Source organism: Abramis brama, assembly GCF_963993115.1.
Source record: "Abramis brama genome assembly, chromosome: 2".
Classification (NCBI taxonomy): Eukaryota; Metazoa; Chordata; class Actinopteri; order Cypriniformes; family Leuciscidae; genus Abramis; species Abramis brama.
The window spans coordinates 3,333,871-3,350,555 of record NC_139964.1 but is presented as its reverse complement, the minus strand read 5'-3'; positions in this window follow the sequence as shown (position 1 = coordinate 3,350,555).

Below are 16,685 nucleotides of genomic sequence, written 5' to 3'. Positions count from 1 at the left end.
AAGCATGATGGAGGGTCATCGTCTTTTAACAGCTCATCCTTAAAGAAAAATATAAGTGGATTAAAATTGTTCTATGATACACATTTTAAATCATCATTAAAATTGATTATGCATACCTTGCTAAAAACAGAGGGCACAACTGGGGTTTGGTCTGCTAAAATTAAGTAATTTAAAATTTGCTGACCAATATTATAGTTACATAATTTGAAACCCAGCATAGTATATGTATTTTGTTTCATATCAAAGTTCTTACTTTCATATGCACGTTCAGTTTTTTTTCTTCCCATAGGTTTCAGGGAGTGCAGAGCATTCTTCTTCTTCTAAAAGAGGATTAGAATAAAAAAAGTGATAAAATTATCCATTAATTTTTTATTTGACAAAAAAATATCAGCTAATATTATATTAAAAAAAGTTAACAAATTTCAACTTTTGTCAAAAAATGATTGGATACGATCTCCTATTCACAGTGAATATAACAATAATATTTTGGTCAACTTACACCCATGTACTACCACCCAAGATAAATGGGACTGAAGGTGGCCTGTTGCCTGGAAGTTCTCATCAAATTTTATATTGTCCTTAGGACAAAGCGGACAGTGAAATTTTGTGCACTTGAGGCACTGGTATGCCTCAAGAGTGTCCTGCACATCTTTCACTGATAAGTGAACCTAAAACACAATAACATGCGTTTCACTTTTATTTCACTGATTGTTATGAGTAATACATTTTATAAAATAATTATGATATTAAAACAAATGTTTCAATTACATTACATTACATTACATTACATTGTGGATTACGCAGAAAAAAAAGCATAACTACAATGAAAACAAGTTTTAAAAGAATTGCATACAATTCTTACAAAACGTTTAAGACATTTACAATTTGAAAATCAATGCAGTCCTAAAACGTACAAAAATTACACTGCCACAATACCTTATTATGGTCTTCAGAATCCATAATCTGGAGAGCAAATTGTAGAATGGAATGCAGAAAAGATCTTGTCATGCATGTTACAGATTTTGTAATTTGTGTGCTACTAAAAAAACTACAGAAATTTATTTGGAGACACTTTACCCTTATTTTTTTTAATACATCAAGACTAAAAACAGTGTACAAACGCCATTATGAAATGGTCTTTTTCAGAACTTATAATGCTTTTTTATAAAACTAAAAACTGTACAACAAGATTACCCCTTCATCTCATCGGCACGCTGACATGTGAAAGCGGTTTTCTTCTTTGTTTTCAAATAACAAATAACATAGACATCATCTATGGGAAAATAACCTTTTATCGCGTGTTGCGGCGTCGTGTGTAGTTAGGACACGGTGTTACACACGTGGAACCTATAAAAGCTTATTTCCGCCATGGAATAAAAGGTAATTGTGACCTTTTATCTCACAATTCTGACTTATTTTCTTTCAATTCCTAGTTTATATCTCACAATATTTTTTTTTCCTCATAATTGTGAGATAAAAAGTCACAATTGCCTTTTATACTTGTTTATTCTGTGGTGGAAAAAAGCTTCCATAAGCAAATGCTATGTATGTTGGATTTGTTTTCATTTCAGTAAAAGCTTCATGTAAAGCTTTCACTACAATGCTTCCAGTACCACTGTTCCTTATACACAGAATATGCGGCTCCATCAATGTATTTCATATTGTCTGCTTGTAGAACTGAAACATGTCAAGTAATGCAGTTTTCCTAATGCCATGAAATGTTAGTATTTTGACAGTCATTGCGCTTTGATTGTCTATATTGTTGGATAGAAAACTAGTGCTACTGTTTTGACAGAATGATGGAAGTTTGAGTCAGGTTTGCTGTGTTTTTATAGAGTTAGTATATATATATAAAAGGTTTTTTTAGCATTTTGAAATGTATATGTATTTAACAAATATTGTTTTGGGGAGAAAATTAGAAAAGGATCTGCAACATATATCTGAAATTAACAGTTTGCCATATAGAAAATACATTTTAAAAGTTACAAGCAATTTTTGTTACATTGTCAGTAATTCTGGTAGTTCCATTTTAAACCACCATAACGCTACATATGCGATGGGTGCAGGCGTTGCTCAGGCCCCGGAATTTGAATTTGTTTTTGAAACTGTAAATATAAATCCATATTTTTTTATGCTAAGTCATACTGCATATGTGGACCAGATATTTCCCTAAAAACACAAAGGGTTGATGAGGGGGAAATACAAATGCTGTTTTCCTCCTGCAGCACATCCTGAACTAACATAGTCTCATCAAACAGACTCCAGTTAAACAAAAGATTTAATCTTGTCGATTCAACATAGATTCATGTTTGTCATTTTGGAAGATCAGCTGACTGCCAAGACTCAAGAGTCCAACTCATTGTTCTTCAGAACTTTTCTCTCCAATTTTTCCATGAGTGCACACAGAAGATTTCACCTTCTGTAATTTCAGTTCCCAGCATACCTTGCGTGTTACTGGATGGAAAGAGAAAATGTATTTTAGAGCAAGACAAGAAAAGCAGAGACATGTTACTGTTTAATGTTCTGTCATGAAGAGGTTTAGACAGGGGAATATTTGATCATAAAACTGCAGAAAGGTGTGTGAGGGTTCGGTTGTTATCTATTTATTTATTTATTTACATCACAAATTAAGAAACTGTTGTGACACCAGTGACAAATTCTCATAAAAGAATCACCTCTCAAAATAGTTAATCTTTCAAATGAGTACACATTTAAATGAATCATGTTTAAGATCCTTTTTTATATGCTAAACAGTATGAACAGAATAATTTTATATTTTATAAATGGTTATTAATATTGTGCCTTTTTAAAATAATTAGGTGGCTGAATGTTAATAAGAAGCATATGTACATTCACTAATTCACACACAAAGCTGGAAGTCATGTGAGCTGTAATTCAGCCAAACTTACAAAAGAACAGCTACACACTATGACAGATCCATCAAATATCAAATGTTCCAATGTCATTTTCTTCAGCCAGGACATAAAATATTGGTTCAGTTTTTATCTGACAAAAAAGCTCTGTGAAAACAAACAGTGCTTAATATGATATATTTATCTATGATCTGGTAGTTAATGTTGATTACTAAGCACACAATGCCTTGTGAACATATTCAAATGATTTCATATTGCAACCTTGTCAGAATTATAATGAGCTTTATTGCCAAGTATGTTTAAACATATGAGGAATTTGTCTTACACTGACAGAATGACAGTGACAAGACGCAGATGATAAAAATACACAACATACAAAAATAGACAATATGTGTATGTACAGCATGTTATATACAAATATATGGGAATGTAAATAAGTGGTTTGCTGTGCTAAATAAAAAGGAGTATAAAATAAATAGTATTTTGCATTGCACATGTGTATTGGGGGAATTGAACTGTTCACAGCAAAATCCCCAGTGTTAAATTAACACTCTCAGTGTTTATCAGAGTTGTATAGTCCAGGGGTCAGAAAGTAAAAGTCCTGCCATATGTTTATTCCACCCATGAACTCAGTCAGCTGATTTCACTAATTAGTTCTCTCTCCTGTCTGAATTAGCAAATCCAGGTGATTGGAACAAAATACTGAGGAGGACTTTTACTTTCTGAACCTGGACTTTACACCTCTGCACAGCAATGCCACATGTCAGACAAGAGCAAAGAAATAAACCAGAACTGGACCTTATCTGAGCCACAAAATCTGTGTATATTAAATATGGAGTAATTTCAGCCACAGCCTCAGATGAAATCAACTGAAGAGAAAAGAAGACATTAAATCTGTGAAGATCTCAGCAGAGGAGGATTAAACAACTCCACAAACAGCATTACCAGCTTCACTTATTACTAACCAGGGATGCGTTTCCCGAAAGCATCGTTGGCCAACTATGGTCGCAAGTTCATCGCAATGTCCATTGAACTCTATTGGTAACGAGGGAACTTGCGACCATAGTTGGCTAACGATGCTTTTGGGAAACGCACCCCAGACTGACTTTATTTCTGTCAGACGTCTTCAGAAGTTTTATTGAGAATTAACAGAGGTTTAACTCTGTTTCATTTGAAGTCACCATAACAGTGGCTTCACTGTTTTTGTAAAGTCATACTGCATATGTGGACCAGATATTTTCCCTAAAAACACAAAGGATCAATGAGGGGGAAATACAAATGCTGTTTTCCTCCTACAGCACATCCTGAACTAACTCCAGTTAAACAAAAGATTTTATCTTGTTGATTCAACATATATTGATGTTTGTCATTTTGAAAGATCAGCTGACTGCCAAGACTGTTTAAACTGTTTACTGTTTAATGTTCTGTCATGAAGACAGGAGTATATTTGATAATAAAACTGCAGAAAGGTGTGTGAGGGTTCAGTATATCACTGTCTCTGGTGGGACATGTAACGGGATGTCTGTATTTTGGCAGGTTTGCTTCATTAAAATCCCTGTGAATGATAACATAATCTTGTTGTTGTTGTTGCTCTGTGTTCACACATCTGGAGGAATGTAAACACTTACGAGGATCAGCGAGGAAAACCCATAGGCAGTGAGGTGAAAGCACATGTGTCAAACTCAAGGCCCGCGGGCCTATTCCGGCCCGCCACATTATTTTATATGGCCCTCGAGAGCATATGGGTGTCTTAAAATTAGGGATGCAACGAAATTTAGGCTGGCAAAAATTTTCGACCGAAAATAACGTTTTCGTTTTTTGGCCGAAATATACTAAAAAGCTGCCGCGCCCCTCCATGTTCGGCGATGGTTTGACTCTGGCTCAGCGTGTTTTATGACTTTAGTGCGAGCTCGCTTCCGAAGATGCATAACTTCTAAGCGCGTTCTGCTGTGTGTACGCACTGTGCTCTCTGCTCCGTGTTCACAGCGCGTTCTGCTCAATGTTCCGCAAGCAACCTCAGCGTGTGTGTGTGTGTGTTGCGAGCTCTGCTCACGCTCACCGGAAAGGCAAAGTCCGCTAAAAAAAAACGTGCCGACATGAAATTTCTCTGGACTTGTTTCTTTTTGCAATAGCACTACTGTGCTATAACATGGTGTGTATAGCCATGCTGGGCAACACTGGTAAAATTACACAAATCACGATCCTCTCGTTCACTGGTCCTCTCCCTGCTCTGCTCATGCTCTGATAAAAATAGCTTTGTAGGACTATACTTTATTTTGACAATTGGTCAAAAAATAAATCTGTTAAATCTGATTCTGCTGCATAGAACTGATTGAAGAATAATATATTGATAGTTTATATTATTTTAATATAGGTAGCCTACCGATATATTAGCCTTTTCACCATTTGTATCACTCCGCTTGTCTGTGTTTGTGCCACTTGCATCATTAAGCCAGTAGGTGGCGACAAGTGACTTTCTTTATGAGTGAACAATTGAACTTTAAACTGATTAGTGCCAAAAACATTGATTAACTCAGGAAAGAAACAAGTTGCTGAAACCAATCTTTAATACTAATATATAAATTGCTCATTTGCCTCTGGACACAAAAAGATTGCACTGGTTTTTGATTGAAATGTAACATCTATGTGCTGTGCACTTCCTGTTTCGAATGCGCATGCGTCGCGTCTGAACGCGTTGTTGTCTTTGGAGCTCCATCGATTGATTGATTTATAATTCTTGATTTCTCTTTAAACTCACTTACAACGAACATTTTCTATTTTTCCTCACCTCATAGTTACAACGCGGACTGTTGAGCAGACGCGTCTCAAGCCTAGTGATCCAACGCTGGATACTCTTATAGGTTACGTCCGTGGATCACGGCTGAACGCGTCTTCTCCGCACTCATTTATAAACAAACATTTTTTTTTTTTTTTCGCCTATCGTGCGTCTACTCTACACCCGTACCACTAAAAAGACGGATTATATCCAAGACTTAAGCCATAAATTAGTATTAATATTGATAGCATCACTGGTAGCGTCGTTGCTAACTTAACTTACTGTCCATCTGTTAAAATGGCGAATATATCAGATGTAAGTAATCTACCTTTTGGTGCAGGTGAGGACACATTTGAGCTACACGCGGTACAGTCTGAGCTGGAAGCTGTTGAGAAACAGATCCACGACCTTTTAGTGAGACAGGCCGAGCTGATAGATCGGCGGTTAGCTCTTGAAACATCACGCGCCGATGCACACAAATCAGTGATCAACGTTACTAACCCGCTGACTCCGACCTCGTCTACTCCGTGCGTTACTCAGCATCGGTCACGAGCGTCGAGGCCGCGATCAGCTATGGTCTCGTTTACGCCGGCTCCAACATGCCACCACGAAGCCTGGATATTTCCGCAGCGGAAGACGCGAGTCAGGTCTAGACCAAGAAGACTCTCTCCGACCCTCCCGGTTTTCGAGATATCCACACAAAACCGCTTCTCCCCTCTTCGCGAAACAGAACGCGATGCTGTGATCATCGGTGATTCCATCGTTCGACACGTACAAGCTACGTTAAATAAAAGTAAGGTGCATAGTCACTGCTTTCCTGGTGCTCGTGTTTCTGAAATCGCTGCTCACGTTCCCGAGATTCTGAACGAGCGCGTCGGAACTGTGGTCCTGCACGCGGGAGGGGCCGACATCAGGCTGCGCCAGACAGAGGTTCTGAAGAAAGACTTCAGGAATCTGATCGATACGGTACGCAGCACATCGCCTGAAATAACGATCATTGTGTCAGGACTGCTTCCCACGTACCGACTAGGTCATGAAAAGTTTAGTAGATTATTTGCGCTAAATGAATGGTTAATATCATGGTGCAATGAGCAGAAACTGCTCTTTGTAAATAATTGGAATCTGTTTTGGGAGCGTCCTAGGCTTTACCGTGCTGATGGCTTACACCCAAGCAGATTCGGATCGGATCTTCTGTTGGATAACATCTCCAAAATGTTAAATACCTTTTGACTAGTAACCAAAAGTCCAAATCATAGTCTCTGCTGCACCAAATTAACTGATATAAATAGTGTAGAACATTGCATAGAAACTGTGTCTATTCCTCGTTTAGTGAGACCAAATAATAAATCTACTGCAGGATCTAGAAAAAATCTAATTGTTATTAAACCAGAAAATGTTGCTATTAGTAATCAAAAACAATTTCTAAAGCTAGGTCTTCTAAACATTAGATCACTCACACCTAAGGCAGTTATTGTAAATGAAATAGTCAAAGATAATAGCTTCGATGTACTTTGCCTTACTGAAACTTTGCTTAAACCTAATGATTATTTCGGTCTAAATGAGTCTACTCCAGCAGGATACTCCTATAAGCACGAGCCCCGTCTGATTGGTCGTGGCGGCGGTGTTGCAGCGGTCTATAGAGATATTCTCAATGTTACTCACACTGTTAACCCTTGCTGTAAAATTCTGACAATATTATACCATTTTCCATTAAAACAGTAATATACCGTAGAAAATAAAACTAGCCTACAGGAATATACTGTGAATTAACAGTGCTCAAAATCGACACTCAGAGGCTGTTTTCCAAATCACACCCTATACCCTCATTCACTATTCCCTACATTAGTTCACTAATATAGTCCACTTGAATGAAAAGAAGTGAGTGAATTGAGAAACTGATGAACACCTGATAAGCAGAATCACTGAAGGACAGAGAATCAAGAACAAAAAAAAGAGAAACACAAGAACTACAACTGACTTCCAGCCACACTGAGTGTGAAACCAGTTTACAAACCAGTTTACGATTATTTATTTCATACATGTACAAAAGTTCTTGTTGAGAATTAACAGAGATTTAGTTATTAATAAAATTTGTTGTCACCATGATGGAGATCAGTATTTGCTTTAGTTGGTCTCTTGTCCCTGGACTTCTTACCATTCATCTCTCTCTGGCTGCTGTAACAGTGAGTTTATAAAACACATTTGTTATGGCAAGAAAAAGTCAAGAGGAAGATGATCAGGTGTTTTTATTTTTTTGTGATGATGTCACAATCATCTTGGACATGTCTGATTCTCTGATTTTTCCTGTATATAGTCATTGAAATTATAGTTATCTCATGTTTAGCATATATCTGTGAATCTACTAAATGAAATCAATATTTCTGTAATCAGGTCTTCTGAAGAATATTGTAATCATATAGTGCATTCAATTTTATTTTACTCCTGCTTGGCTCAGACACACACAGACATCAACAATCAGCATATGAATCTCAACAATGGTGAAAAGTTTCATGTCGCAATGCATGCTGGGTTCCAGGATACTATAAAACTCCCAGCATGCACTGCTGCATGAATAATAATAATAATAAAAAAGAAATATTGCCACCATTGTTGAGATTCATGTGCTAAATTGTGATATCTCGGTGTTTCTAAAACACAGTGTAGCTCTGTTTCTCTGGTTATGCATCATGTGTTAAAAAAAAAAGAGTCATTGTATCTTATTGCTGCGTTTTCACAGTGGTGGTAATGTAACACTTTACTTGAGGATTAAACTCTGAATAAGTGAGAATGAATTCCTTAGTGAATGAACAGGCAATATGATGATTTTGTCATCATAATCATTATAACTGCAGTCATTCATAAACTGTGTGTGCGCAAGTGTGACTTGCAACAACACAGCTCAAGCAGCAAAAGAAAAACTAATGTTTTAGCATCAGCATCCCAACTAAAGCAAGCACTGATCTCTATAATGGTAACTTCAAACCAAACATTTTCAATTAAACATCTCAATAACAACTTCTGTAGATGTATGACAGAAATAAAGTCATACTGGTTAATAATAAGTGTAATAATGTGTAATGGCTGGAAGTCAGTCGTAGTTATTGTGTTTCTCTATTTTCTGTTCTTGTGTTTCTCTTTTCTTCAGTGATTCTGCTTACAATCACTTACATATTCCCTTAATTATCTCACTGCATCGTTACTTTTTACTCGTAGTGTGGATTTCCCTGTGGGGTTGAAAGGGTTAACTGTGTAAGATAAAAAGACACACCCACAAAATGTTTTTTAACAGTAATAAACTGTAAGTTATAAAACAGGTTTATACTGGCAACACTGTTGCCAGTAGTTTACTGTAAAATTAATTTTTTGGGTCACCATTGTGCAGAAGAGTAGAGCCTGTGCTTCAGTCCAGCAGAAGATCTACAAACATTGATGATTTGCTGCATGTTGCTTTATTTAACAGGCGGTGACTGTGTAGTTGCTGAGCCAGTGGAAATCTTTTTATGTACAATAGTTTTTTAGTGGTCTCAAATAAAAGAAGTTCACAGTAATACTTTACTCACATTATTAATGCATTATACATTTTAGTTAATACATTTAAATGACAGTTGGTCAATTTAAGGCAGTCGGTTTCTGCAAGTGTAATTAGTTAACTATAATTTAGTGCATTTTTACAGAAACAAACTAGATTACAGTAAAGAACTGTACAATTAACAGTATTTTACTGGCAACAGTGTTGCCAGTATTTTACTGTAAAAAAAACCGGTAAGGTCTAACAGTGCAGAAAACGGGTTATAAGTTTATTTCGTTTGAAATACTTGTACTAAATGTTACGCTCTTAGATGTTAGAAAAAAATCCATATTATCTCTAGCCTTGGCTACTGTATATAGACCGCCTGGGCCTTACGCTGATTTCCTAAAAGAGTTTGCAGATTTTCTCTCAGATCTATTGGTCAATGTAGATAAAGCATTAATTGTTGGAGATTTTAACATACACGTAGATAATTCAAATGATGCGTTAGGGGCTGCGTTTATAGATTTATTAAATTCATTTGGGGTCAAGCAAAACGTCACCGGACCAACTCATCGTCTTAATCACACACTCGATTTAATTATATCATATGGAACCGATCCAACCGATATAGATATCATTCCACAAAGTGATGATGTCACTGACCATTACTTGGTAACTTGCATATTACGTACTGCTGTAATATGTCATGCGGCGCCGCGTTATCGACCAGGCAGAACAATCCTTCCATCCACCATAGATAATTTCTCAAATTGCTTATCTAATCTGTCTCAGCTGCTGCCTGAACCCAAACAAACAGATGAACTAGAAGAACTAACTAGCACTATAAGCACCATTCTCTCTAGAACATTGGATGTTGTTGCACCCATTAGATTAAAAAAGGTCAGAGAGAAAATTAAAGCACCATGGTACAATAATACTACGCATGTTCTAAAGAGAGAAACCCGTAATTTAGAGCGTAAATGGAAACAAACTAATTTAGAGGTCTTTAGAATCGCGTGGAAAGACAGTATGTCACGTTATAAAAAGGCCCTAAAAGCGGCCAGGGCTGAGCACCTCCGCAAACTAATAGAAAACAACCAAAACAATCCTAGGTTTTTATTTAACACCGTGGCTAGACTAACAAATAAACAGACGTCACCCGAACAAAATATCTCGTTACAGTTTAGTAGTAATGATTTCATGAACTTCTTCACTGAGAAAATAGAAAACATCAGAACCACAATTGTAAACGTTCAATCCTCAATCGTGCCTTATAATTCAGCCTCAATTATTCCCCCGCAAGAACAATTACAGTGCTTTACAACTATAGAACAAAAAGAGTTAAATAAACTTATCACTTTATCTAAAACAACAACATGTTTATTAGATCCTATACCAACTAAACTACTGAAGGAAGTGTTACCTGTAGTGGAAGAGCCTCTCCTCAATATTATTAACTCGTCTTTATCTTTAGGTCATGTTCCAAGAACATTTAAACTGGCAGTTATAAAACCTCTCATTAAGAAACCACAATTAGATCATAATAATCAAGCAAATTATAGACCCATTTCAAATCTACCTTTTATGTCTAAAATACTAGAAAAAGTTGTGTCCACTCAACTGGGCTCTTTCTTGCAAGAAAATGATATCTATGAAAAGTTTCAGTCAGGATTCAGGCCGCATCACAGCACTGAAACTGCGCTCGTTAAAATCACAAATGATTTACTTTTAGCTTCTGACCAAGGCTGTATCTCAGTACTAGTTTTACTTGATCTAAGTGCTGCGTTCGATACTATAGATCATACAATACTCTTAGATCGACTACAAAATTATACTGGTGTTCAAGGACAAGCATTAAGCTGGTTTAGATCATACTTATCAGACCGCTACCATTTTGTCTATTTAAATGGAGAAAAATCGATCATAATTCCAGTAAACTACACTGTTAACCCTTGCTGTAAAATTCTGACAATATTATACCATTTTCCATTAAAACAGTAATATACCGTAGAAAATAAAACTAGCCTACAGGAATATACTGTGAATGAACAGTGCTCAAAATCGACACTCAGAGGCTGTTTTCCAAATCACACCCTACACCCTCATTCACTATTCCCTACATTAGTTCACTAATATAGTCCACTTGAATGAAAAGAAGTGAGTGAATTGAGAAACTGATGAACACCTGATAAGCAGAATCACTGAAGGACAGAGAAACAAGAACTGAAAAAAGAGAAACACAAGAACTACAACTGACTTCCAGCAACACTGAGTGTGAAACCAGTTTACAAACCAGTTTACGATTATTTCTTTCATACATGTACAAAAGTTCTTGTTGAGAATTAACAGAGATTTAGTTATTAATAAAATTTGTTGTCACCATGATGGAGATCAGTATTTGCTTTAGTTGGTCTCTTGTCCCTGGACTTCTTACCTTTCATCTCTCTCTGGCTGCTGTAACGGTGAGTTTATAAAACACATTTGTTATGGCAAGAAAAAGTCAAGAGGAAGATGATCAGGTGTTTTTATTTTTTTGTGATGATGTCACAATCATCTTGGACATGCCTGATTTTCAGATTTTTCCTGTATATAGTCATTGAAATTATAGTTATCTCATGTTTAGCATATATCTGTGAATCTACTAAATGAAATCAATATTTCTGTAATCAGGTCTTCTGAAGAATATTGTAATCATATAGTGCATTCAATTTTATTTTACTCCTGCTTGACTCAGACCCACACAGACATCAACAATCAGCATATGAATCTCAACAATGGTGAAAAGTTTCATGTTGCAATGCATGCTGGGTTCCAGGATAATATAAAACTCCCAGCATGCACTGCTGCATGAATAATAATAATAATAAAAAAGAAATATTGCCACCATTGTTGAGATTCATGTGCTAAATTGTGATATCTCGGTGTTTCTAAAACACAGTGTAGCTCTGTTTCTCTGGTTATGCATCATGTGTTAAAAAAAAAAGAGTCATTGTATCTTATTGCTGCGTTTTCACAGTGGTGCTAATGTAACACTTTACTTGAGGATTAAACTCTGAATAAGTGAGAATGAATTCCTTAGTGATTGAACAGACAATATGATGATTTTGTCATCATAATCATTATAACTGCAGTCATTCATAAACTGTGTGTGCGCAAGTGTGACTTGCAACAACACAGCTCAAGCAGCAAAAGAAAAACTAATGTTTTAGCATCAGCATCCCAACTAAAGCAAGCACTGATCTCTATAATGGTAACTTCAAACCAAACATTTTCAATTAAACATCTCAATAACAACTTCTGTAGATGTATGACAGAAATAAAGTCATACTGGTTAATAATAAGTGTAATAATGTGTAATGGCTGGAAGTCAGTCGTAGTTATTGTGTTTCTCTATTTTCTGTTCTTGTGTTTCTCTTTTCTTCAGTGATTCTGCTTACAATCACTTACATATTCCCTTAATTATCTCACTGCATCATTACTTTTTACTCGTAGTGTGGATTTCCCTGAGGGGTTGAAAGGGTTAACTGCATGTGTAAGATAAAAAAGACACACCCACAAAATGTATTTTAACAGTAATAAACTGTAAGTTATAAAACAGGTTTATACTGGCAACACTGTTGCCAGTAGTTTACTGTAAAATTTATTTTTTGGGTCACCATTGTGCAGAAGAGTAGAGCCTGTGCTTCAGTCCAGGAGAAGATCTACAAACATTGATGATTTGCTGCATGTTGCTTTATTTAACAGGCGGTGACTGTGTAGTTGCTGATCCAGTGGAAATCTTTTTATGTACAATAGTTTTTTAGTGGTCTCAAATGAAAGAAGTTCACAGTAATACTTTACTCACATTATTAATGCATTATAAATTTTAGTTAATACATTTAAATGACAGTTGGTCAATTTAAGGCAGTCGGTTTCTGTAAGTGTAATTAGTTAACTATAATTTAGTGCATTTTTACAGAAACAAACTAGATTACAGTAAAGAACTGTACAATTAACAGTATTTTACTGGCAACAGTGTTGCCAGTATTTTACTGTAAAAAAAACCGGTAAGGTCTAACAGTGTAGGATATCCAGATCAACCAAAGGAGGGAGAGCATTTTCACATTTGGCTCCAAAACTCTGGAATAGTCTTCCTGATACTGTTCGGTGCTCGGACTCACTCTCCCAGTTTAAAACTAGATTAAAGACGCATCTTTTCAGCCAGGCATTCATATAATATTGTTAATCTCACAGTTTCAAACTACAATCCGGCCTCTAGTTCATAAATGCCAGAGGAGAACTGGCCCCCGACTGAGCCTGGGTTCTCCCAAGGTTTTTTTTTCTCCATTAGGTCACCTGATGGAGTTTTAGGACACCATTAGGTCACTTGATGGAGTTTTTCGGTTCCTTGCCACTGTTGCCTTTGGCTTGCTCAGTTGGGGATATTTTGGGGATATTTAATTTTATTCTATCAATCAATAAATTCCACTAGAAACAAACTTTGTTGTATTATTTTATTTTAATACTGTGAAGCTGCTTTGATACAATCTGTATTGTGAAAAGCGCTATACAAATATACTTGATTTGATTTGATTTGATCTATGCAAAATAATCCTTGAAAGATTTCTCATTTAAGGCCATTCCTGTTTGGAATATGTGATTGTCTATTGTCAACAATAAGCAGAAACATTCTGCATTTCCATTTTGTAATGTGGATAATTCATTGCAACATTTATCCTCATTCTCATTTTTAAGAATCTGTTATCTTGACAAATAAATTATGCTACTTCCCACTGACATGCTTTTAAAGCTATTGTTATCCAAATTTTTTGGCCTTTAAACACCTTAAAATGCACATATGTAGGTCCGAGAAATCCAAATTTTATCGGGGGAGCATGTCCCCGAACCCCCCTAACTTCCTCACATTTGAATACGCATGACTGTGTGGTAATGTGTGCTGGTGTGGCTACAGTGCCAGGGCTGAATTTTTGAGCCAGTTTGCCCCTATTTTCCCCCCAAACTACTTCAGCAGAGCCTACACCAAACACTGATCGGTAACACTTTACTTGAAGGGGTGTGCATAAGACTGACATGACACCTTCATAATCATGACATGGCAGATGTCATAAATATGAAGGAGGTCTTATGCATGTTTATGACAACTGTCATTAAGTGTCATTCGTTCAATTATGACATTTTTAATGCAAATATGACATTGTTTGAGATGTCTTTGTTATGACAACTTGACATTACCAAGACAACATAAATATGCCATAAACATTAGGCTACATAGCAGATTAATTATCAAACTTAAGAAAACACTTAGCTTTATGGGTTAACATTTCATTAAACTGTCAGGTGGTTGGTTTTGACATTGGCTGTCATGAGGCCATTATAACTGTGTCATGAATGTTTTTCTTGACCTCAACTACAGTGGTACAAATTTAATTTGTCATTAAAATTTTATAATTGCTTCATGACAGCCAATGTCAAAACCAACCACATGAGAGTTTAATGAAATGTTAACCCATAAAGCTAAGTGGTTTCTTAACTTTGCTAATTAATCTGCTATGTCATGTTTATGACATATTTATGACAGGTTGTGTTGTCTTGGTAAAGTCAAGTTGCCATAACAAAGACATCTCACACAATGTCATATTTGCATTACAAATGTCATAATTGAGCGAATGACACTTAATGACAGTTGTCATAAACATGCATAAAACCTCCTTCATATTCATGACATGTGTCATGTCATGATTATGACGGTGTCATGTCAGTCTTATGCACACCCCTTCAAGTAAAGTGTTACCCACTGATCCCTCAACCTACCCGTCATTGTAACCTAAACCAATGAAATTAGCTGCAGGGCGGGATTTCTGCTTAACTGGTTTGCGCCCAGTGGGATTTTTCTTATTTTTTTATAGAAAGATTAAAAATACGGGAGAAATACAGGAAAATATTTAAACGGGATGATAGAGGGATAGCAAGGTAAAATACGGGAGGGTTGACAGGTATGCTTATCACTAGAAAAAAATCTAAATAACCTGTTAAACATAAAATCATTATGCAATCATTTAAGAATTTTTTCCTTACATTGTATTCTAACTAACACTTTATAGTGAACTTTACATCATGTCTTAAATTAATTGTATTAAATAGTTAAATTAGGATTGTGTTCAGGGGTGGTTCTAATGTCTCTAGCCTTCCTCTTGGTGCGTCGATCAGAACACAGGAATGGATCAGGACAGTCTGATTCGATCAAAGGGGTTTATTGAACACTGAGGATTTGTTTGTCTGTGTGAGGCATGTATGTGTGGTTCTACAATAAAACATAAATAAAGAAATAATCAGCATAACATGACTTGACTGTTATATAAAAAAAAAAAACACTATTCATCACATTGCATTACATTATACAATGTTATAATATACATAACTTTCCGTTGACCAATACAACGTAATTTGGCGCTGTTATTGTTTAAGTAAATATAATCGGTACGTTGAAACCGAAAGTGTCCATAAACTGACAATGAATATCACACAGCGCACTATACAGAACTCCCAAAATGAACTAACAAATAATTAAGTATAGTATTATAGTAACATGAATAAAAAGATACGGAACAGGCTGACAATATCCTCAACTGTGATATACAGATAAAGTTGAACTCTGAAAATGGGTCACTGAGCTTGAGAGGATCTGTAGATAGAAATGACAGAAAACCATTCTAGTATGCATAGTATGTGAATAGTACAGATTAATATATTTACAATACAATGTTGGAAAGGTGGAGTTTAGCGCACCTGTCAATCATCGTCCTGAGGTAAAATGAAGCTAGAGAGAGACTCGCACGGGGCCGGGAGAAATAACCCTTATTTTGTGTCCTAAAGTGTGCGTCTATTACTTATTGTGAGTATCCGTTTTAATCAGCAGACAATCATTATTAACCATAGTATTTCATTTCGAGGCAATTTGGTATTTGTCCGCTGTTATGGAGGTAATTTGAGTGAACAGTGTGAGAACTAAGATAGCGCGTTCGGCGCATTCACGAGCTGTGTTTACAATATACACAGCAAAATCCCCAGTGTTAAATTAACACTTCTCGGTGTACATATGTGTCCACACTACAGGGTGTTAAAAATTAACACTGAAGCAGTGTTGAAGTTAATGAGATAATTAAGTGATTAATTAAGTGATGATTGGCCATTAGTGGTGACACCTGATGATAACAAGCAGACTCACTGAAGGAAAGAGAAACAAGAACAGAAAAAAGAGAAACACAAGAACTACTGACTTTGAACCATTATTGCACTTATTATTTTACCAATTTGACTTTATTTCTGTCATACATCTACACACGGCCTTATTTAGATTTAACAGAAGTTTAGATGGTAATGTTTTATGGAATGTTTCGTTTCATGTCACCATTATGGTGGTCAGTGTTTGCTTTAGTTGGGCTCTTGACCCTTTACTATTTAACATTAGTTTCTCTGGCTGCTCTAACTCGGTGTGTATAAAGCATATGTGTTGTGGCAAGAGAAA